Source organism: Bolinopsis microptera, chromosome 5 (genome assembly GCF_026151205.1).
Source record: "Bolinopsis microptera isolate Bmic1 chromosome 5, MBARI_Bmic_1.0, whole genome shotgun sequence".
In the NCBI taxonomy this organism is placed as follows: domain Eukaryota; kingdom Metazoa; phylum Ctenophora; class Tentaculata; order Lobata; family Bolinopsidae; genus Bolinopsis; species Bolinopsis microptera.
Window position 1 is genome coordinate 22,715,781 of NC_087076.1, and position 24,051 is coordinate 22,739,831.

The 24,051-nt window shown below is 38.7% G+C and overlaps 2 long non-coding RNA genes across 2 annotated transcripts; one reads left to right on the plus strand and one right to left on the minus strand.

The window, feature by feature from the left end:
• The first annotated feature begins 2,335 nt into the window (after positions 1-2,335).
• Positions 2,336-7,083, plus strand: LOC134814797 (uncharacterized). Its single transcript, XR_010160195.1, has 5 exons — positions 2,336-2,480; positions 2,711-2,804; positions 2,920-3,056; positions 6,569-6,655; positions 6,813-7,083. It is a non-coding gene; the product is annotated as an uncharacterized LOC134814797 (long non-coding RNA).
• Positions 7,084-8,694: 1,611 nt separating this feature from the next.
• Positions 8,695-10,694, minus strand: LOC134814798 (uncharacterized). Its single transcript, XR_010160196.1, has 3 exons — positions 10,531-10,694; positions 9,888-10,064; positions 8,695-8,806 (listed from the first exon to the last, which is right to left on the minus strand). It is a non-coding gene; the product is annotated as an uncharacterized LOC134814798 (long non-coding RNA).
• Between the last annotated feature and the right edge of the window lie 13,357 nt (positions 10,695-24,051).

Consider the following 24,051-nt stretch of genomic DNA (forward strand, 5'->3'; position numbering starts at 1 on the left):
CACAGATAATTAAGAAAACAGAAATTACAAAGTAAAAAGCAGTTATTTAGACCTTTATGGAAGCTGTGAATGTTGTGCAATAATCTTTGTGATGTTCTTATCATAATCTCACTATTCTAACACTCCTCAGCATATCAACTCTTTCAACCTGAACAGAAATGTAAAATAAAAAGCTTTTTCGTGGCACACCTGTGCATTTTGAGTTTGTGCCACAATATTATAAAAGTTAAAATTATTATTTATATTTCATATGTAACAATCAAAGCGAGATATTACTTTTAGGTAATTAGTGGTTATCTCCCAAAAGGATTCTCACCAGTATATAATTTGAATAATCAAATTGAATAATCAAATCTGAAATCAAACACAAAATACCTTTCTTTTACAGAGCAAATGTGTGACTTTCGTGGTGAATCATATGAAAACTTTCCCAAGTCTGCTATCCTTGTTACCAACTGACCATATCATAGCATAGACAAACCGTATGAAACATCCTAGATTATTGTAGTTTGAGAAGTCAAAACATGAATAATTAGCTCACACCTCTGAAGAGGCAATGAAGGAATAAGAATATCACGCATCGAATGGACCAAAGTGCATCAACTTTATATCAAAAGTGTATCAAAGTATCAACTTACTGCCAACGATACAGTAGTTCTTTACAAAAAAATTCGTTTTTAGATAGAAGGTAATTCTTGGCAGACGACATTGCAAAACTAGACAAGAAAACCAAAACTTTCATGATAAACTACTATTTACTGGCCAGTCTGAACTAACAAAATAGTCTGAACTAACAAAATAAACCTCGCTGGTCGATTAGGAGGATGAGAGAGACAACAATAACATGCACCTGAAAAAAACAGCAGGTTTGTGGCAGGTATAATGAGTGGCGAGAAGGTTAGCGCTCGATTCATAGGTGATTTTAAATTATATTATAGTTGGTGAGCCGCGCGCCAAATGAAAAAAAATTTCATAAATGATGAATCCAAAATCTAAATTTAGTTATATTCATAAGTCATTTGAAAATACCAAATACTGTCACAGAGTATTAGAAATAAAATTAAACAAACAAATCAAAATTTGTACTTAACCCAAGTACAACGGAAATCATTTTAAAATCATCTAAACTAAACTTTTGATTTTGAGCCTGCAGCTTACTTTGTTAACTTAAAATAAATTTAAAATGCTAAACAATTTTTCGCGGCGGTCATCAAGATAAATTCGAATTTTTAATCTAAAATAAGCCCCCCCCCCCCCCCTCCCCTATTGTTTAGGAAGTTGACAGACATAATAAAAATCACATAAACATAGTGCCAAAAATGAAAATAATTTAGCAAATCTAAAATAATATATTAATCCACATTACATTTATATTTAAAAAACATAAAAGTAATTGTATGAAATGAATTAACATGATTTTGTAAAATGAAAAAATAATTGCCGAATTCGTTTTCGGAATTAATTAAACTCAGCTTGTACATTTGTTTTCGTGTGGCTCAGATAATATTATTTTAAAATGGCATGGCTTGCATTATAATTATATAAAAGTGTTTGATAGCAAAATCATTTCAATGACAACTATAAACTTTTCTTAAACTAGCGGGGTTGATTTTGAGAGTTTTCAATTTTGGCTTTGAAAAAAGTGACATGTGACAGCTCCGTTTAAATTGTTTAGCAATATTATATGATATAATATAAAAATTGAAAAAAGGCAAAATAAACGATGGAGCCATGCTGCAGTATGCAGTTGCATTTATTAAAAATAATATTGTTGTTTATTTATTTGAATTTTAATATTCTTAAAAATGAATACAATTCAATTTGCAATTCATATTCAATATTCATGATTTATGAATATGAAACTATTTTTCATTTTTTTTCATTTGGCGCGCGGCTCACCAACTATAATATAATTTAAAATCACCTATGAATCGAGCGCTAACCTTCTCGCCACTCATTTTACCTGCCACAAACCTGCTGTTTTTTCAGGTGCATGTTATTGTTGTCTCTCTCATCCTCCAATCGACCAGCCGAGGTTTATTTTGTTAGTTCAGACTATTTTGTTAGTTCAGACTGCCAGTAAATAGTAGTTATCATGAAAGTTTTGGTTTTCTTGTCTAGTTTTGAAATGTCGTTCTGCCAAGAATTAGCCTTCTATCGTAAAACGAATTTTTTTGTAAAGAACTACTGTATCGTTTGCAGTGGTATTCTTGTGGCAGTAAGTTGATACTTTGATACACTTTTGATATAAAGTTGATGCACTTTGATCCATTCGATGCGTGATATTCTTATTCCTTCATTGCCTCTTCAGAGGTGTGAGCTAATTATTCATGTTTTGACTTCTCAAACTACAATAATCTAGGATGTTTCATACGGTTGTCTATGCTATGATATGGTCAGTTGGTAACAAGGATAGCAGACTTGGGAAAGTTTTCATATGATTCACCACGAAAGTCACACATTTGCTCTGTAAAAGAAAGGTATTTTGTTGTTTGATTTCAGATTTGATTATTCAATTTGATTATTCAAATTATATACTGGTGAGAATCCTTTTGGGAGGATAACCACTAATTACCTAAAAGTAATATCTCGCTTTGATTGTTACATATGAAATATAAATAATAATTTTAACTTTTATAATATTGTGGCACAAAACTCAAAATGCACAGGTGTGCCACGAAAAAGCTTTTTATTTTACATTTCTGTTCAGGTTGAAAGAGTTGATATGCTGAGGAGTGTTAGAATGGAGATTATGATAAGAACATCACAAAGATGTATTGCACAACATTCACAGCTTCATAAAGGTCTAAATAACTGCTTTTTACTTGTAATTCTGTTTTCTTAATTATCTGTGAATACATTTGGACTTTAGATTCTAAAAAATTCGTATTTAACTGCTGCTCAATCAAAATCCTTCAGGGACCAGGAACTTAAGACACAAAGTGACATATACACGCTTTGCAACTTCGAAGGAGTAGACAAGAATTTCAGCAGCAGAAAAAAGGCGGAATATCCTGTCAAGCTTCAATTCGGATTGAAAGATGAAATCAACTAAGGTTTGTCATTAAAATAATTATGTTAGAACATATGGTTTGGCCATTATATGGTTAGAACTATGGGGGAAGCCAAGGGGTATTATTGGGAATGCCTTAATGGGCATTGGAAATCATCTGTGAAAAAGGTCCTCATAATTACCCAAAATTATGCTGCAGTTTGATGCATGTTGCGACCACTGCACTTAAAATCAAAATGACTCGGTTTCTGATTGAAGTTAGGGGCTTAAATTGAGTAGTAAAATGATCATATTAAGTGGGGTAAAGCCTAGGTTAAACTTCCTCAGGCATCATGCTGGGCTGTCGATTTAATAGACCAAAACCTACTTAAATTATGCTCTAGCCTGTGGTGATAATAGAGAAAATGAAAATAACTCTACTGCTGATTATAGTTAGGAATATAATCTAAACTTGGGTAACTGGATGTTCAAAATTCAGATTATTAGTGGGGTAGAGCTTGGTTTTTAAGTCCTCAGGCTTCTGGTTGTTGAGTTAATTAGCCAAACCCCATTTTTACGCTCTTAGCTGTTCAAATTACCAGTGACTTTACTTCATACAATATGTTTCTTTTCAGATCAATCATTAGCTTAATTAGTCAAACGTGAGCATTGAAATGTTTAGAATCATTGCTGCTAAGGAAAATTATTGTTCCTAGTCAAGGGTATGACCGGTCAAAGGTCATCGCTCATTACATGTAATTGTATTGCGCAAGCGGTTTTCAATAGCGCGCCTTGAAAACTAAAATTCCATCTTCTCCTACATTTTTTGAGCAATCACCTTGAAACTTTCAGGATATGTTCTAAGGACCATTTAGAAAAATTATGTCTCATCAAAATTTTAAAATAGGCCTTTTTTTGATTATTTTATTTGAAAAGCTGATAACTTTATGGGGCAACTTTGGCTAGGAACAATATTTTCCATGGGAGCTCCTGATAGATATCATTCTATCAGGAACAGCTATAAAATCAATTTTGAGAGACATTGCATACAGCTATCTGAAACACAGGGGCCGGGGTGAAACTGTTAGCTAACTGTAACATAGATGCCGGGGTGTAACTGTCATGGGCGTGTGCAGCAGCCAACCTTGAAACCCTTGAGAACCTTGATTTCTGATATTTTGAATCAAAAACCTTGCAAACCTTGGATTTTCACAAAAACGCTTGAAAACCTTGAATTTCAACTATAAATTTCGCCTCCGGCAGTTTTCTTGCTTAAAATCATATCCTTTGCCCCACCAGTCCCCTCATTTATGTTTTGAGCAATCCTAACCTAGTCCAGGTTATATTATTTCATTCATTAGTTTTGAGAAAATAGATAAAATTAACAAGTTTTCGTAGTGCAAACATACATATTCGTCTTAAAAAACCTTGAAAACCTTGAAAATGGCTATCTGAAAACCTTGAATTAAGGGTTTGAAACCAAGAAAACCACCTTTAAAACCTAGAATTTTAGGGAATTTGAGGGTGGGAGGCCTGGTTCGCAGGCGGGTGGCGATGTAGGCGATCGCCCCCCGCGCCGGCCCCCGCCCCTGGCCCTTTTTGAAATGCTGACCCAGAATTTTTTTTAATTGCCTTCTACAGAGCAACAAAATAATTTTATAAACAATTTTATAAACATTTTCACAAACATTTGCGTTAATGACATGATGCAAAAGTTTTATTTTTAAACGAATATAGTAGGTTCGAATTAATTAGGTCGATACACATGCCTTGTGCATATATAATTTCCATGGGTTGGCTGCTCCTAAATCTAGGAAGCCAATCCTCATAGTTGAGTGGGTATGATGAGGCTCAAAAGAGATTTGAGATAGGCAGATTAATATAATTGGAAAGCTCTGAGGATCAGCCTCAGTCTTAATCAGAAGGGTCAAAAAACATCATTATTTCAGAATCATGGGACATCACGATCCAGTACCAAAAAGCGTACGCTAAGCCATACGGCATCTTTTCAGACTGGAGATATCCAGAATAACTTAAAACTCGTGCTATCTTTAATTTTAATTTGTCCAATGTTTTAAATTCAAAATATTACTAATAACAAATTGTCTAATCAACTGCTGCTTTGAACCTTCTGTATTGATATCCTATTGGTTTAGTATATAATCCAGTCGAACAATTTTCCGGGGGCTGCTCGCAACGGTAACCTCAGAGCCGGCGCTTTGCCCTTTCAAAAATCCTGCGCACACCTGATAACTGTTAGCTTGGTATAACACAGGGGGCAGGATGTAACTGTTAGCTTAGTGTTACAAAGGGGGCGGGGTGTTACTGTTAGCTTATTGTAACACAGGGGCCGGGGTGTAACTGTTAGCTTAGTGTAACAGGAGCAGGGTGTGACTGTTAGTTTAGTAAAATACAGCTCAGGATGAGAGGGGTGTAACTTTGACATTTTGCCCTACCCAACTCATGTTGTAATTCCTTCAACTATGTTGTTATTCGTTCAGCTTTAATAGGGTCATCATATTGTTTGACTACCCCACAGAGAAGAGATCTTTATGTCATTCCTTGGATGTCATTTTACTTGGATGTGTGCTTAAGAGGTTTATTTACATTTGTATACCTATGGAACTGTAGAACTGTATGAACTGTAGAAATCCAGAGAAGGTTATTGGTATTGTTCTCTTGAGGGTGCTGGCGTTTTACCTTTGTAACCATTCTGGAGACGGGCATGGGCACGAGCATGTTACTGTTAACGAGAGTCAAAAATACCGGCAGGGCACTCAATTGTATTCCGTAAGTGTTCTGGGCGTGAAACATTGTTCCCAGGAGAAGGAATCTGTTGCTCCAAGTTATCCACAGGATAAGGAAACGGTTTACTGAATTATTTAATGCTTAACTGTTTTGAAGAGAACTGGTGCACTACTGTTCTCGGAGAAGGAAACCGTTGGTCTACTATTTTGAAGAGAACTGGTGCACTACTGTTCATGTTCTCGGGAGAAGGAAACCGTTGGTCTATTGTTTTGAGGAGAAATGGTCATGGTGCACTACTTTTCTTAGGAGAAGAAAACTGGTGCTTTACTATTTTCAAAAGAAAGGAAGTGGTACTTTTATTTGCCAAGATTACTGGTAAAACAATGTTTAAAGTCGACAATTAGTTTTTTATGAAATTTGGATAACATTTTGGCTTTAGCCTTCAGCAGAAAAATGATCGGTTTTGTCTAGATAAAACCTAAATCTTTATCTGTTTATCTAGATAAAAGATTTCATACCGATAATGGATAGCGATAGCCTATGAACGCCTTCGAAATCCCCCAGAATGAAATCCCCCAAAGTACCCAAAAATACCCCTTGGCTTCCCCTTTAAATATTCTATCCGATTTAAAAACATTTACTGTGGCGGAAAAAGTTTCAGCTACGAACCAGACTTTTTTATTCATTGACTGCAGTTAAATACAATCTACAATACAATGCACATTTTCATTGTGTTAATGATTCAGCAATTACTTTTACTAAATCATATCTTTATAAAGAGCCGTACTTCCCCTATTATAAATTTGTAATCCGAATTCCCTTCCTCAGCGTTCACAAATGTGGTCAATTTGACACGAACCGCTGTGTCGACAAGATAAATCCACGCAGCAAAGACACTGGACAGCGACACAACTGGTTTGTCAATATTACTTACATTTGCTTCCTCTTGGCTCTTGCCCTCCATATTTGATTGGTCGCTGGATCAACCTCAGTGTCCACCTTGTCTTGATATAAAACAATCGCGGATAGAACAGAATCAGATAAACCACAATTAATCCACCTTTTTATCCAGGTTACGAAGTTACAAAGAGTGGCAGCCAAGAAACGTGATTATCTTCTGAACAAATGGTCGCCGACGACAGCTGAAATTGTGTTATTAGGATAAAAGGACTATTATTTAAAAACAAAAAATGAGTTACATTATATTGGATATTTTGAATATCAGTCAATTTTTAAGAGCCAATTACAAGACTGGCGATATCTGCAGAACGTATAATATTTAAAGTTTGACATTTTGAGATTCGGAACTTCTGTGTACTTCTTTATAAATAACATTCACTTTGAAAATTGGAATATAAAAGCGTTTTCGTTAAAGCATTACAAAATATCAAAAGACTGAAAATTAGCTTCGCAACGAGCAAGAATGTCGTATTATTATCATCGGCCTCGGATTGGTTTTTACACTATATCCTCAAATCATGGCATATAATACAGAAACTGATTATGACAGCATAGTTGGTTGTCGGATTGGTTGAAACTTAAATGCCCTCATATTATTTCATATAATTTGATTGTTATTTTAATTTGTATTCCATCATTTGGGTAACTGTATCGGAAGTAATGAATAGATGGAAAGTGGCTTGTATCTGATTTACAAAAAGAAGTATAATTCATGCAGTCAGGTATTTGAAACCGTGTTACTATTTCAACGGTGACTGGCGGCCACTTTCTGTCGCAATTTTTGCCGCACTCATGAATCCCGGATTTTGGCACATTGAGACAAATTTGGGACAGAAATTTGAGGCAATAGGTATGCCAGGGCTGACTTGTAATCAATCTGGCATGGTAGAGAGGGTACCGGGTCTGTTGGCTTAACTGGACGCTTGGCCTAACTTGACTAATGGCCTAACAAGTAATAGTATACTGAACAAACGGACGGATGGCCTATTCCTAACTTAGGGCAGATTTTAGGCCGATAGTCTACTTGAGGTCACCTGGCCTAACTGCATGAGTGATGTGACCCGTAAGTGCACTGTATTGCTCTTAACATGAGCTGACAGGGCATGCTATATCCTAGCTCGATGACATGGACCAAATTAATTAGTCAAGTACATATTATATAAGTATATAGCCGTTGAGGAAAGGGTCCTTTTGGATCCAGCGCAGCGTCCAGAAATATTGGTGATCCCCCTGAAAACAGCTGATTCCCTTGTGTATGTGTGAGCTAACGAGCTCTTTATTGATGAGAGATATAGACATGGATCACGTCAGCATGGCCACTTACTCGTCGAAGCACGTCATCGGGCTCATATAGCATGCTTTGTCAGCTCATGGTGAGTAAAACGGTGCACGTACGGGTCTCATCACACTGTAGCCCGTCAGTCCAGTTAGGCCAAGCGACTAAAGGTGGACTGTTGGTCTGTTAAACTTCAATTTAAAGTAGTATTAGACCCCAAACGGTCGCCTGAACTAACTGGTCTTATGGCCTAATTCATGGATTTAGGCGCTAGTCCAGTTAGGCAAAGAGACCTAGAATCATTCAAAACTGGCTGGAAAGGTTAGTTCATATGCCACCTATCATACCAAAGCAAATTCAACTCAGTTTATAAACAAAATAAAGGATATCGGGCCTTAAAAATTGACAAATTTTTTTCGAAAACTAGGCCAAAATTTCGGATTAATTCTCTGCGCGCGGAAACCGAACCTGTATTTTATAAATAAACGTGATAATGACAACAATTTACGTGGCATTATTTGCGCGACGCAAAATCTATAAACCCTCATTATAATGGGGGTTAAACTGTCATTGCTAGCTGTCGTAGCTAGCTCAGTTTTTTAAGACAGCTACCTACGACAGCTAGCGCGCATCAACCCTCATTTCTAGCTGTCTTAGAAATTGCCTCCTAAGACAGCTAGAGCGCGCTAGCTGTCTTAGATTTTTTGTAGGGTTGGATTCCTCTGTTACAGGGTCTGCATGGGCCGGCATTAAACAATCAATAGTGTTTATCCCACTCCTATCAGCAGGGCACTTTTCATCTCCCGATGAGGCATCGGATGCATATTGGTCTGAAATAAAGGGAATATTTATAAAAGCAATTAAATCACGGGTAATGAAGAATTAACCACAATGCAATCATTAAAAACCACGTTAACTATATAGTCGTATATTGTGCATCCAGTTTCGCAAATGCGAGCAGTTACGAAAATATATAAATTTGAGTAGAAGGTGATAACTAGATGATTTCCAATTTACAGTAAAGAACGAAAAAGTATAGTGCTCTCATCTCGTCAGACTCTCGCTACCCAAACTCTTTCATTGTTTTCCTTCGCTATAATAGAATGAATTCTAATTTCAGCGAAATTGAAACTGAAACTGAAATTGAAACTGAAACTGAAACCCCTTTCAAGGTGCTCGTATGGGGTGAGAAGTAAGAATCATACAGCTACAGATAACACCGGTAACAAGTCAGAGTGAGATGTGATGAGAGTGGGAATAGAAACATACACTCCCACCAAGTGCAGTGACTTGCATAATCACTGGAGTTACCATGACAACACTTCCTGCATTCCCTAAACAGTAATGTCCCATTTAAAAAGTTTCTCATCAATTATGTAAGCAAGAAAAGGTATTATACAAACACACAACACTTAAATTTAGTTTTGTGTGTTTGCTCAAAAATTTTTTATTCAATTTTGAAAATATTGGACCTCGATTTTTTACGATTTTTCGATGTCCAGGATTTTCAAAATTGAATAAAAAAATTTTAAAGGCCTATCTCCAAATTTTGTATGAGCAATTTCTTCTAAATGGTCCCTAGAACATATCATGAAAGTTTCAGGGTGATTGCTCAAAAAATGTAGGAGAAGATAGATTTTTAGACTCGATTTTCAGAACTTGCGATTGAAAATCGCTCGCGCAATACATTTACACATAAGCGCTGACCTTAGACCGGCGATAATTTCGGCTAGAAACAATATTTTTCCATGGGACCAAAAGCAGCTGGTAGATATCACTCCCTTCTATTAGAAACAACTATAAAGTCAATTTCGAGAGATTTTTGATGAAGACCCCCCGGCCCCCATAACGCATATAAACGCATATTAACACATATATAAACGCATATTAATCTTTAGATTTAGTACTCACAGTTGGCAATGTTGATGCACGTATTGGTATCGAAGCTATAAGCTTTTTTTGCGGCGGCGTTGCCGGTGTTCGTTCTCTTATCCAAAACATAGGAAGTTAAACCTTCGCTATTGTAATTGTCCACAATCACGACATTACTCCTTTCAAACGGCGCTTTTACAGGGTCGTAAGTGGACGCTGAAATTTGTTTGTTATTTCATATTCATAAATCAATAAATTAGTTGTTAGGCTTATCCAAGTGCCAGCACAATCTACAAAGTTATATACCGAAATGAATCGGGATCAGCTTACTGGTAACTATTTAAACAAACGTTTTCTAAACGTCGTTTTTAATAGTTTAAAGTTAAACGTTCCGCCCGAACTTTTGAGGGGGTCACGGACTCCGTGCGCCCAAAAAATCACCTTGACGTACCTAAAACCAAAATTTGGCGACAAATGTTTTTACAATATGATTCTGCACCGATTCCGATCTGCGCAATTTCGGTACTAGTTTGTTGGTCAAATGCCATCTCGAAAACAAGTTCCATAAAAAATACGTGAACTCCCACCTCCCCCCCCCCCCCCCCCCCCCCCCCCCTTTCCCCCATTTATGTTAAGATATTATATTATCGAAATAAAATATTTCTTTTTCAGATTAACTTACGGAACATCCATGTGATTTTGGCTGGTAGAACAGTTGCCTGATCGGTAAATATGGTAAGGAAACGTCCGTCAAGTGCAGAATTAGCTTTTAACGCTGCAGTACAATCTGCCGAAATAGTATCGGAAGTAGTCAGTTGGATGGTGCCAAGATAAGCTGCTAACGTGTCTGGGGTATCAGCGATAATGGCATACGTAACATCGAAGCTAGCTGATGGCTTCGGAGCGTCTTCAGGTAAAACAAACGTAAGGGCTGACTCCACAAAGACGTCTTCAACAGCTGCACGGCACTCGAGTGTAACCTTATACTGCTCAAGATTATCACTAGATAGACCAGTGAATGCAGCTGTTAATTTGACTAGGCCTTCTGCTCCAGCAGCATCAGACGTGTGTACTGTGTGGATAACTTCAGACTCCACTAATGTTATCTCACTTTTTAGAGTCAGATCATAACTAAGCAAGTCCCATGAAATTGTCATCTTGTTAGCGGCGTCATCCACGGTTTGAACGTCGACTTCAGCAGGTTGACTGTTAGAGATAAGACCTGAAATAAAATTAAAAAATTAATCACCAAATAGGAAATTCAGAGCTATATTTATAATAATACTATAATATATTATACAACACGCCAAATAACTATAAGATGCAGCTCTAGTGTGTAGGTATATCATTAAAACGACTCACCATCCGCGCTCTCTGGGAGTTGACCAACTTCACGCCCAAGGAAAAAAAGGTCCAATGGTCCAGCTTTCGTAAAAGCGAACGCCTCTGCTCCGGTCCACTCAATTTGTTCAGGGAAACAAAAATGTGCTGTTTCAGTAACGCCAATCAATAGCAAAACCAAAGTCCAGGTCTGATAGAGAGCAAAGAATTTAGTATCAAATTTGGTGCATATGCCCAAATATGGGCATATGGTTTTTGGCTCATAACTCAGTCATTTTTTGTCCAATTTGGATGAAAATTGGCCAAATTTGGCTCAAATATAGGTGCGGCTGCACTGCGGGCACCGGTGGACGGTTGGGGTCCGGGACCCCCTCAAAAGTTTGGTCATGGGTCTTAGTTTGTCGGTCAACTGCTATGTCAGAATCAAGTTTCATAAAAATTTCAGACTGGACGGCGGACAGTTCAAACATTAGGTAATGGATATTATATAAGCCATTTTTGACCTTATCTCCGCTGGACTGACGTACGCAATATGTGAAAAGATCCCTTGTGTAACCATGGTAACAATACTGTAACCATGGTAACAATACTGGACTCACCTTCATGTCTAATAGCTGTGCACCGTCAATAGTCGTTACTGTTTTGATCAATCCTAGCCTATAATGATATTCAAGGTTATAATGCTTTTGGAAACGAAGGGAAACACAAAATGCAATGCTTGAAATCTTCGTAAATTTACATCATTAGAGCCTGTAAAACATTTAAGATAAGCACTCAATCAAGTAAAATTCATATATATAATCATCATAGTTTGTTAGATAGATAGCACTCAGTTTGACTGTTCAACTCTCTACTAAGATAAAGAACTCAAACATAAATATCAAAGTGCGATTGCTGAAAGGTTATCGGGTAAAACTTATTTAAATGACCCAAATGAGAAAATGAATGAACTTTTTAGTGACATACGTGCGTGTGCTGAAGAAACTATACCACTGAAAGGGAAATCCTCTAAAAAAAATTCTCCAGTGATCTAACAGTAGCTTCATTAGTTGCTAAAAAGCTCAGACTCTGAAGATAAAATCAGCCCCAAGTGGTAGTGATGATAGGAGAGAAGTTAGAAAGATTCAGAGTAGCATTTCTAAGAGACTTGTGCAAATAAATAACATTAAGGCTGACGCTCTAGCAAAAGAAAGAAATAACATTGATGATGCTAGAAAGATGTTTGAAGCTTCAAGATCTTTAGCTGGAATAAAAAAGTCGGGTAACATACTGGTCAATGACATCAACAACAACCCTATTGGTACTGATTTAGGGAAAGCAAACACAGCGAAAGCTTTCTTCGAAAAACAACTAACAAAAGGAGTTGAAGCTGGCCTGCAACCTTTCACCTGCGATCCAAAACCACTTGATAACCCCATTACACCAGTTGACGTTAAACTTGCTGCAAGTAAACTCAAATCAAACCGTGCCAGTGGTCCAGATAATCTCCAGAATGAGTTGATAAAGTACGCCCATCCAATTATTTTTGAGAAGTATGCTGAGGCAATCAATGAGTGATATAGTGGGAACAAATACATTAGTTCGATAGGACAAGGTATTGTGACTCCTCGACTGTAAATGCCTCGAGCTCCCACTTCTACTGTCTGGAGCTTGCAATCCCATCCGTTGGCTTCTATCTCTTTTGTCAGCTGCTGATATCTCTTCATCTTTCGCTTCTCTTGATCAGCAAAGTTCTGCTCATTTCCACAAGTCAGCTCCATTAAATAAACCTTCTTTGCTTTATCTGAATAGATCACTACATCAGGTCTTAGTGGTGTAGCTGCAATGTGCTGCGGGAAGTTCCTCAGTCTCTCATCCTCATCAAATATTATCAAATTGGAGTTTTGTAAGTATACCTTATCGGACCTTATTTGGACGGACATTACATGAACGGACATAATTGTGAACGGACATTAATATGAACGCTCGAAGGCATTCAAAACCATCAAAAATCCGAATTTTTTTCAATTTTTGACGTTTTTTAAATTTCAGCAAATGATTTTTTAATCCATTTTTTATACAGTAAGTAAGAATAGCAGTCATTAAGCAGTAAAAATGTTAAAATATGTGTACATGATCAGTGTCTAATATCACATATCATCTTCATTAAATGGGTTTTCGTGCATGAAATAGTCCATGCTTAAACAAGCATCAGTGATTTCTAGCTTTGTGGAAACCTTTTTTATCATACTACCCCGGTCCTGCCTTTCAGTGTTAACTTTTACAAGCCATTCGGCGTGAAGTGGTTTTATCTTAGACAACTTTAGGTTAACCTTAACATCACGTGAAGCTTTCCTAGCACTGTTTCATTACCTCCCCTCAGTAATATGAACTATAAAAACGTCGGACAATGTCCTTGGCAACACGATTTACCGTAATATCTAGAGGCTGGAACAAGTTTGTCATGTTGGCGGGGACTAGCTCATGAACTATGTTGTTGAGTGCCATGATTTCGTTGACTTTTTCCGCCAAGTGACCCTTGAAAACATTATATACTAGTAGAGTTTTCTGTGCTTCCGGCAGACCAAGGAGAACCTTTCCGTCGTTAACTTACGGCACAATAAAGTTCTCATAGTTGTCATACTCATATTCTGGGTAAAAAGTTCGAAATGGAAAAATGTTTGAAAAAATTTCAACGGACTTTAACTTGGACGGACATTAATTGAACGGACTTTATTTGAACGGACATTAAGATGAACGCTAGGGCCCCAGTGCGAAATTATTTCAAAGCCAGTAGGAATAATTTTTTAGCCTAAAAACCCAGCAGTAAACCAGTAAATAACAATTAATAGTACATAGTAATACAGTGAATTTTTGACCCTTTTCAGACTGAAACGTTTTTCTTCTCAGATGTTTTCTATTCTTCAAAAGTAAGTATTGTTTTCAGAAATTCGCAATATCTGAGGTACAACGTATTAAAGGCCTTTTGTGGAAACATACTTACTCACTGTCTCCCTACTTTTTAAGGCTAAAGGTGCACGGCTTAAACTTCACTTATGACCAATGACGATAAATACAAAATTGAAATCTATGTAATACAAATTCAACCGTGCTCAATCACTCAGTCGATTTTCGAGAATTTTCTAAAAGGGCCCCCGGCAGTTAAAACCAATTTGAATCGATGCATTTTCGAACGCTGATTCCGAATTACCCTTCATCATGAAGGCTTCATGACATGGGTTAAAATGCTCACAGTACATGGCAAGATATAAGGGAAAAACTGTCTCAATCACATGATATGACCGTATAATGAAGTTGGTCTAATTTCTCGTTAGGGTTAGTGGTTAGGGTTTCAGTGTATGCTTTTTAAAGATTGGGCTAGGGTTGGGATCAGATTAGAGGGCTAAAATTTCGAATAGTCATTCAGGGCCAGCTAGACAACGTGTTTATAAAGTCCGTGACAGTCGAGTGTAGAGTAATTAATTATCATCATTCATCCATACAACTTTCTGATCGTGATTAAATTTATATTGTTACATGTTATGTCATCAATTTAGTAATTTACGTTGCATCAGTTCTAGTTTATAATTATGTTAAGACGCGCAGCTTAAGTCATGCGCGTGCGTTACGTACTTTATTTATCAACGTGCATATGCGTATATAATAATCAAAAAGTGGTACGTGACAAGCTTGTTTTACGAAAAAAGACAATTTCGATTGCCAATTACGGTCACGCGCGCTATTGCAAGTTTAAAAGCTAAAATTGCCCGGGGTAGGGCTCCACAAATATGATACAACAATAAATGTTTATGGTACCATGCACATGTAATTATTTATTTGTCCATTATTAATTGATTTATGGGTCGTTCACATATTACAAAATACGTTATCATTTATGAATTTATGCTCCAAAAAGTGAAAACGTAATGTATTAATATGTGATCAACCCCTTTAATTAAATTTTTCATGTAATGAAATGGGTAAATATAGCAGCTGCGCAATTTTATTTTTCATAACGAGAAACGACTGACTATTATTTTGTAGGTTTACAACCTACCAGGACGCGCTCAGAGTTGGACTCGTCGACGGTCCTATATACGGTTCCAATATATTGAACAGATTTTTTACGAGTATCACCCGTTAAACTATTATCCTGATGATGATAAGAACAGAGTTTATTTAAACTTGACATACAGAACTTATTGTCCTTGCGTTTCAGCCTAGGGCCTCCAGCGTTCAAGTAATGTCCGTCCAAATAAGGTCCGATAAGGTAACTTCTATTTCTTGGCCAATTTTTTATTTTTTCATGCTGATTTTAAAAAGTTTCAGTTGTACATCTTTTACGGTTAAAGTCGCGTAAATTTTATATTACGGTTTTTGTATCCCAGGGTCAGGGTCAGGGTCAGGGTCAGGGTCAGGGTCAGGGTCAGGGTCAGGGTCAGGGTCAGGGTCAGGGTCAGGGTCAGGGTCAGGGTCAGGGTCAGGGTCAGGGTCAGGGTCAGGGTCAGGGTCAGGGTCAGGGTCAGGGTCAGGGTCAGGGTCAGGGTCAGGGTCAGGGTCAGGGTCAGGGTCAGGGTCAGGGTCAGGGTCAGGGTCAGGGTCAGGGTCAGGGTCAGGGTCAGGGTCAGGGTCAGGGTCAGGGTCAGGGTCAGGGTCAGGGTCAGGGTCAGGGTCAGGGTCAGGGTCAGGGTCAGGGTCAGGGTCAGGGTCAGGGTCAGGGTCAGGGTCAGGGTCAGGGTCAGGGTCAGGGTCAGGGTCAGGGTCAGGGTCAGGGTCAGGGTCAGGGTCAGGGTCAGGGTCAGGGTCAGGGTCAGGGTCAGGGTCAGGGTCAGGGTCAGGGTCAGGGTCAGGGTCAGGGTCAGGGTCAGGGTCAGGGTCAGGGTCAGGGTCAGGGTCAGGGTCAGGGTCAGGGTCAGGGTCAGGGTCAGGGTCAGGGTCAGGGTCAGGGTCAGGGTCAGGGTCAGGGTCAGGGTCAGGGTCAGGGTCAGGGTCAGGGTCAGGGTCAGGGTCAGGGTCAGGGTCAGGGTCAGGGTCAGGGTCAGGGTCAGGGTCAGGGTCAGGGTCAGGGTCAGGGTCAGGGTCAGGGTCAGGGTCAGGGTCAGGGTCAGGGTCAGGGTCAGGGTCAGGGTCAGGGTCAGGGTCAGGGTCAGGGTCAGGGTCAGGGTCAGGGTCAGGGTCAGGGTCAGGGTCAGGGTCAGGGTCAGGGTCAGGGTCAGGGTCAGGGTCAGGGTCAGGGTCAGGGTCAGGGTCAGGGTCAGGGTCAGGGTCAGGGTCAGGGTCAGGGTCAGGGTCAGGGTCAGGGTCAGGGTCAGGGTCCGGGTCAGGGTCAGGGTCAGTGCCACGACTGATCCAGCCATTGTCGTGCGAAGTACCTACAGCTTTACACGTCACGAGGCATACTGTTCCTACTCAAGTATTGTATCCTACAAATCTTCTCTCCAGATACTATTTATTCAGGCAATACTATCGAGAATATATCTATTTATATTTAAAACTTGACGAAAAAATCCATAATTTCGGCAGAGTAGGAGCCACATTATCAACACAAATAAACAATCAACGGAGTTACATTATAACTTATATTTATAAAATATAGTACACCGTATCAGATAAAGAATTTTGTGTCATGAAAGAACTCAAAACCTTATAAGCTTATAGTTTCGCATATCCAATCCTCTCTCTCTGAATAATAATTCCATTATTATAATATTATTTACATCCATCTTGTTTATAACAGATACCACTCATATGATCTGTTCACAATCGGTGCACCGACTGGTGCACCGACTGGGTCGGGCTTCTTGAATACTGAAAAAATTACACAGTATTACTTTTTTTGAAAAGATCGAAATATGAAGAACCTAAGTCAGCGAAGTGCACGAGCCTGTTTGATGTTAGCTATAAGTATAATGTTAGATTTGCTCCATATGCAATGTTTGGTATATGGTTATACAGATCATGCGACAAACCCGCACTAAATACTGATATTAAGTTGGAACTCTCCGCTCAGTCCAACGTGGAGGGAGATACTGTCTAATATCCAAGTTTCATGATTGTATCAGTATTGGATAAATGTATTGTGCTGTTTCAATATTTCTCGTGCTAGTGTAAATGTAAATGATGACGTACTACACGCTCACAACTATTAAAAATTGTTGGTAATATCACTGTGAGACACTTGGCTTGGGCAGCCAGCAACGCCCAGGTTGTAAAACAACGTGGTATGGTAACGCCCAGGTGGTATGGGAACGTGGTATGGCCCCCGTTTACAGAACATTTAAACATAAGTTGAAGACTGGACCCTGAATATCACCCTGTAAATTAGCGGAACCAGACTGTGACCCTACTTCCCTTGCCCTTATTGACCCACTGAGGCACTGACCGTCTGTACAAAAAACAACCTGTCTAACCATCGTGGCTGGCACTGTCGAAGCACTCTCGTGGCTCTGTCGTGGCACTGTCGCGGCACTATGGCGGCACTCTGGCGACATAGTGCCAACTTTCAATCATGTTCTTTTAAAAGCATAAGACAATCATTATACATTTATTATTATCTTTCCACAATAACCACGGTGTCATAAAATCATTACTCTTTATGTTAATCAACATTTAATTAAAAGTATAATGGCACTTAAGCACTTTTGTGAGAAAACGAGCTCGTTTTCACAAAAGTGCTTAAGTGCAATAAATTGTTTTTTTCCAGGCCAAAAGACCCACGATCACCAAATTGCCATCACTAGGCAAGTTTTGGACGTAGAAAACAATGCCACCATTTTCAGTTCCCGAAATGGCACCATTTTTGAAATAAACGGCTCCCGTTTTCCAAAATGTTACTTAAGCACTTTTCTCAGAAAAATGACCATTCTTTGCATTTTAGGGGGTTCCAAAAAGGGGGTTTCGGGGGGTGAATGTATCCAATGGTCCTCAGGGACAGTTCTTGACCCAAAAACAAAAGTTAGACCAAAAAACCCGAAATTTCCAAAATGTTAAGCACTTTTGTCAGAAAACGGCAGAATAGGAGCCACATTATCAACACAAATAAACAATCAACGGAGTTACACTATAACTTATATTTATAAAATATAGTACACCGTATCAGATAAAGAATTTTGTGTCATGAAAGAACTCAAAACCTTATAGTTTCGCATATCCAATCCTCTCTCTCTGAATAATAATTCCATTATTATAATATTATTTACATCCATCTTGTTTATAACAGATACCACTCATATGATCTGTTCACAATCGGTGCACCGACTGGTGCACCGACTGGGTCGGGCTTCTTGAATACTGAAAAAATTACACAGTATTACTTTTTTTGAAAAGACCGAAATTGGAAGAACCTAAGTCAGCGAAGTGCACGAGCCTGTTTGATGTTAGCTATAAGTATAATGTTAGATTTACTCCATATGCAATGTTTGGTATATGGTTATACAGATCATGCGACAAACCCACACTAAATACTGATATTAAGTTGGAACTCTCCGCTCAGTCCAACGTGGAGGGAGATACGGTCTTATATCCAAGTTTCATGATTGTATCAGTATTGGATAAATGTATTGTGCTGTTTCAATATTTCTCGTGCTAGTGTAAATGTAAACAGTAATTAGTAAATGATGACGTACTACACGCTCACAACTATTAAAAATTGTTGGTAATATCACTGTGAGACACTTGGCTTGGGCAGCCAGCAACGCCCAGGTGGTAAGACAACGTGGTATGACCCCCGTTTACAGAACATTTAAACATAAGTTGAAGACTGGACCCTGAATATCACCTTGTAAAATAGTGGAACCAGACTGTGATTACTGGGCCGCGCTCAGCCTGTCATTCCGCCAAATCTTTATTCTATTATGTTAATGAACATAATAGCCTGGGGTCCTCAGGTAAGACTGTGACCGTACTTTCCTTGCCCTTATTGACCCACTGAGGCACTGACCGTCTGTACAAAAAACCTGTCTAACCATCGTGGCTGGCACGGTCGAGGCACTCTCGTGGCTCTGTCGTGGCACTGTCGCGGCACTATGGCGGCACTCTGGCGGCATAGTGCCAACTTTCAATCATGTTCTTTCAAAAGCATAAGACAATCATTATACATTTATTATTATCTTTTCACAATGTTTGTTTGGGGACCGGTTTTTGGTACACCGGCCAATGTTTACAAAATCATATGATACATAACAATATAATTGTATTTAATATACGTGAATATTAGAATAGAAATGACCACGGTGTCATAAAATCATTACCCTTTATTTACTAACCTTGTCGAAGCCTTGTGATTTACAATCCTGATCATCTGGTTCCGCGACAGTGCCGCCATAGTGCCACGAGACTGCCACGAGAGTGCCACGACAGTGCCACGATAGTGCCACGACGGTGCCACGATAGTGCCACGACAGTGCCACGACAGTGCCACGATAGTGCCATGAAAGTGCCATGACAGTGCCACCACAGTGCCACGACAGTGCCATGATAGTGCCACGACAGTGCCACGACAGTGCCACGACAGTGCCACGACAGTGCCACGACAGTGCCACGATAGTGCCACGACAGTGCCACGACAGTGCCACGACAGTGCCACGACAGTGCCACGACAGTGCCACGACAGTGCCACGATAGTGCCACGACAGTGCCGCGACAGTGCCACGACAGTGCCACGACAGTGCCACAACAGTGCCACGACAGTGCCACGACAGTGCCACGACTTTAATTAACATTTAACACCATGGGTCTATCGCAATAAAAGCTTTTTCGGGTTGGATCATAGATTAATTATAAAGTTAGTAATGTTGACTGTTGAAAGCATTAAAACTCTAATGCATTTTATAGTCATAATGGTTGTTTTTGATCCCATACTAATGCTATTAGTGTATTCCACTACAAACTTTTTTCCCAGGATACGAATAATTTTGTAGGTTTACAACCTACCAGGACGCGCGCCGAGTTGGACTCGTCGACGGTCCAATATATGGAACAGATATTTTAAATTTACAAGTATCACCCGTTAAGAATAATTTTTAATTTCGGTCAAATTCAATTTATATCATTGGACTAAATTATATTTATATCAAACAACTGTTTTTGAATGTTTAAAAAAAACCAGTTGTTTAAAAAATTTATTGAAAATTTATTTGATAAAATTGGGAACAACCGCGCCCAAAAAGATGAACAATAACTTCCGATAAGGTAGTATAGAGAGAGAGAGAGAGAAAATAGTTCTGGGGACGAGTTGTGAGAAGTTGTCGTTTCGTCGCTTCGTTGCATTATCATGCTTTCTTCGCTGAAGGACGCTTTTGGCTAGTAGTAACTACTAGCACCATCGGCATAAGGTCTCCAGGGTGAACCTCTTCCGTCAAGGGTTCGCATGAAGTCTCCAGGGTGAACATCGTCCATCAAGGGTTCGCATAAAGTCTCCAGGGTGAACATCGTCCATCCAGGGGTCGCATATAAGGTCTCCAGGGTAAACATCTTCCATCAAGGGGTCGCGACGTCCATTTCAATTGATGGTGTTATTTTTGCGGTTGCTTGATCGAAGCGGGTCAATTCTAGAATACAGCCTGTAAAGTGTAATTATCAATGAAACAAGAAATTTCAATGAAACAAGAAATTTAATTTTCGCACATTTTACAGAATAAAAAGATGTAAAACAATTCATAAAATATAATGTCCATTTGGTGTATGACTTTTTGAGTTTTTGTCCTTGACTGCTAGTTTGGTTTTGGAAGGACAGGTTACTAACGGGACAAGGAATGCGCGCGTGCCTGAAAGCTTTTGCAAACACCGAAACGCTATAAGTTTAGTTAACTTAAGTTTTTAAAGACAAGGCTCATATTAGGACTACAATAACTGAAAAAGATTTTTAGTGGACATTAGGGCCGGTTGCAATTTGCATTATTATTATATAGATTGCAGTCTTGTTGTGATAAAAAGTCTACACTAAAACATGCTTTAGTTTATATTGTGTAGTTCAAGGATATGAAATGCAGCTTGAAGTTGAACCCAAGCTATTATGTTCATAAACATAAATAAAAATTCGGTGGAATGACAGGCTGAGCGCAGGAGCGCTACCCAGCGAAGAAATTGTAGATTGTGAGTTATTTCGAAAAGTGTGATTTTGGGCTGAATAAAAGATCGCAGCTTTATAACTTTGCAAATTAATTTGGTTTTGATGACTCCATAGATGAATGCAGGTTCAAGGTTGTAACACACGTGCAGAGCAACAAGCTTTACGTCACGTGCGACGACAAACAGGCTATTGAAAAATTATCACCTCTAGTAACACCGCCAGTCAGTAAGGTTTTTTGGTTATGTACATTGTTTGACCATTGTTAATGATAAGGCCCGGCGCGCGCTACTTCGTAGCACTTGTGACTTGCCATCGGGCCAAAATTTCGAGAAGAAAGCGGCGCGCGCTACTTCGAAGAAATTTAGACTAGTAACATCCGTCAATAGGTTATGATAATACAAACTGTAAAGCATAAAGTAATTTAGCACGCTTGTAGGAGGACCAACCACTCAAAATTTAAAAGTAAATAAGTTCCAATCGGATTTTTTACCTAGCTGGCTCGCTAATCCATGTGCGCGGCGCTCTTTTCATGCTTACTTATCCTAATCATATTGCATACATTTATTAAAAATGACAGAGTCCTTAATGTTATGTGGAAAAGATTACATTCACACCACTGGTATTTAGTACTGCAGGAGGAATGGCGTTTTAGGCTTCACAATTCCTGAAATATCTTTGATCTTGCTGAAAAGATCACCTTTAATAATTAAGGCCAAAGAAAGCTCCGTCAAGGATCGTAAGCTGAAAGCTCTAGCAAGTCTCTAAAGTATGTTATATACCCTATATAAAAAAAACCGTGCTTAAGGAAAACATGGGGTTACAGAAAGGTATATCAATATTTAGGAAATCTAGAGGAAATGATATGTGACACTGTGATGTGATGTCATTTGTCAGGCAGAGACTATGCTTGAATTTGCTCAGAACCCTGCCAGGATATATAAAAAATAAAAATGAACCTGTATAATCTCTATCATATCAGGGGTTACAGAGGTACCATAACTCTTTCATCTGCGGCAATAAATGATTTGCACCTAATCAATACTGCTAGTATATAGTAAATCTTAAAAGGTCAGTGAGTGCTTGTTCGGTGAGGTTCTGAACTGGTTGTTGTTGTGATGTGAGCTTGTACATTTGCGAATTTTTAAAAAAAAAAGCGCATGAGAAAGAACAAAGATAAAGCATGGACTGCATTTGATATTGAACCTTCTAGTGTTAATCTTAGTCATGCAAGTAGTAAACAGCTCATCTATGAAAATGAGGAAGTGAAAGCAAAGATAAGATATGAGAAGAAGATAACTTCCAATTTAAAGATCAATTGTAAATCATTTTATTCTTATTTGAGAAATAAGAGAAAGGTTAAAGCTTCGGTACCAAGTTTAGATAAGGAAGACGGTACAAGGACAACTAGTGCAGGGGAGTCTGCAGAGGTACTTGCAAGTGCCTTTAGTTCTGTGTTTGTTAATGAGCCACTCGGCCCATTACCTAGAAGTTATAGTAAGAATACTAATAGTATATCTGATATTGTTATTACCTTTGATAATGTTAAAAAGGAACTATTAAAGCTTAATATTTTTAAAAGCACTGGCCCAGATGGGCATCATCCAAAGCTGCTTAAGTCCCTAGCTGGAGATGCTAGTTTTGTAACAGCTCTTACTAAATTATTTAGTGCCTGTAGTGATACTGGAAATCTTCCGGAGGTATGGAAGTCGGCATCTGTAGTTGCACTTTTTAAAAAGGGCTCTAAGTCTGACCCTCTTAACTATAGACCAGTTTCTCTTACTTGTATTCTTTGTAAAGTTTATGAACAGTTTGTTAGATCCCATGTGTTAGAATTTTTAGAAGACCGTATTTCAAAGGACCAACATGGGTTTGTTAAAGGAAAATCTTGTTTGTCAAATCTTTTGGAGACTTTCGACACTATACTTAATTTAATAGATGAAGGTGCTCCGGTGGACTTATTTTATTTTGATTTTAGTAAAGCTTTCGATTCTGTTCCCCATTATCGCTTGATTAACAAGCTAGAGAGTCTAGGGATAACTGGTAAAGTTTTAGATGTAATTACAGATTTTATCTCAAATAGAACTATGAGAGTGTGTGTAGAAGGTGAAACTTCAGAGTGGAAGATTGTATGGTCAGGAGTTCCCCAGGGATCAGTCCTTGGACCATTACTATTTGTGTTATTTATTAATGATTTACCAGATAACATTAAAAGTAAAGTTAAAATATTTGCTGATGATCTTAAGCTTATAGCTAATGCCTCCGAGCATGAAACTATAGCTAATGATCTGAACGAACTAGAGATGTGGGAGAGTAAATGGCTTTTAAAGTTTAATCCTACTAAGTGTTCGATAACCCAAGATCAAGTTATTCTCTTAATGGAGTTACATTGGCAGAATCTGTACAGGAAAAAGACTTGGGAGTTATAACCCATAACTCTCTGCTTTGGAATGAACAGATTAAGGCTTCAATATCTAAAGCCAACAGAATGATATGTTGGATTGTTAGAAATCTGATTATCAGGGAAAAATCTGTGATGATATCCATTTACAAAGCTTTAATAAGACCCCATTTAGAGTATTGTGTTCAATTGTGGAGTCCAGTTGCGGCTCATGGAAGTTGGGGGATCATCTTGGAGCTGGAGAGCGTCCAGAGGCGGTTTACCCGTCTGATTGACGAGGTGGGTACTCTTCCATACAGTCGTCGACTGGAAATCCTCAATTTAACAACGCTGGCAGAGCGGCGAATACGTGGGGACCTCATTGAATCTTTTAAAATGATAAGTGGTTTGGCCAATTACGGAGCTGGTTTGTTCAG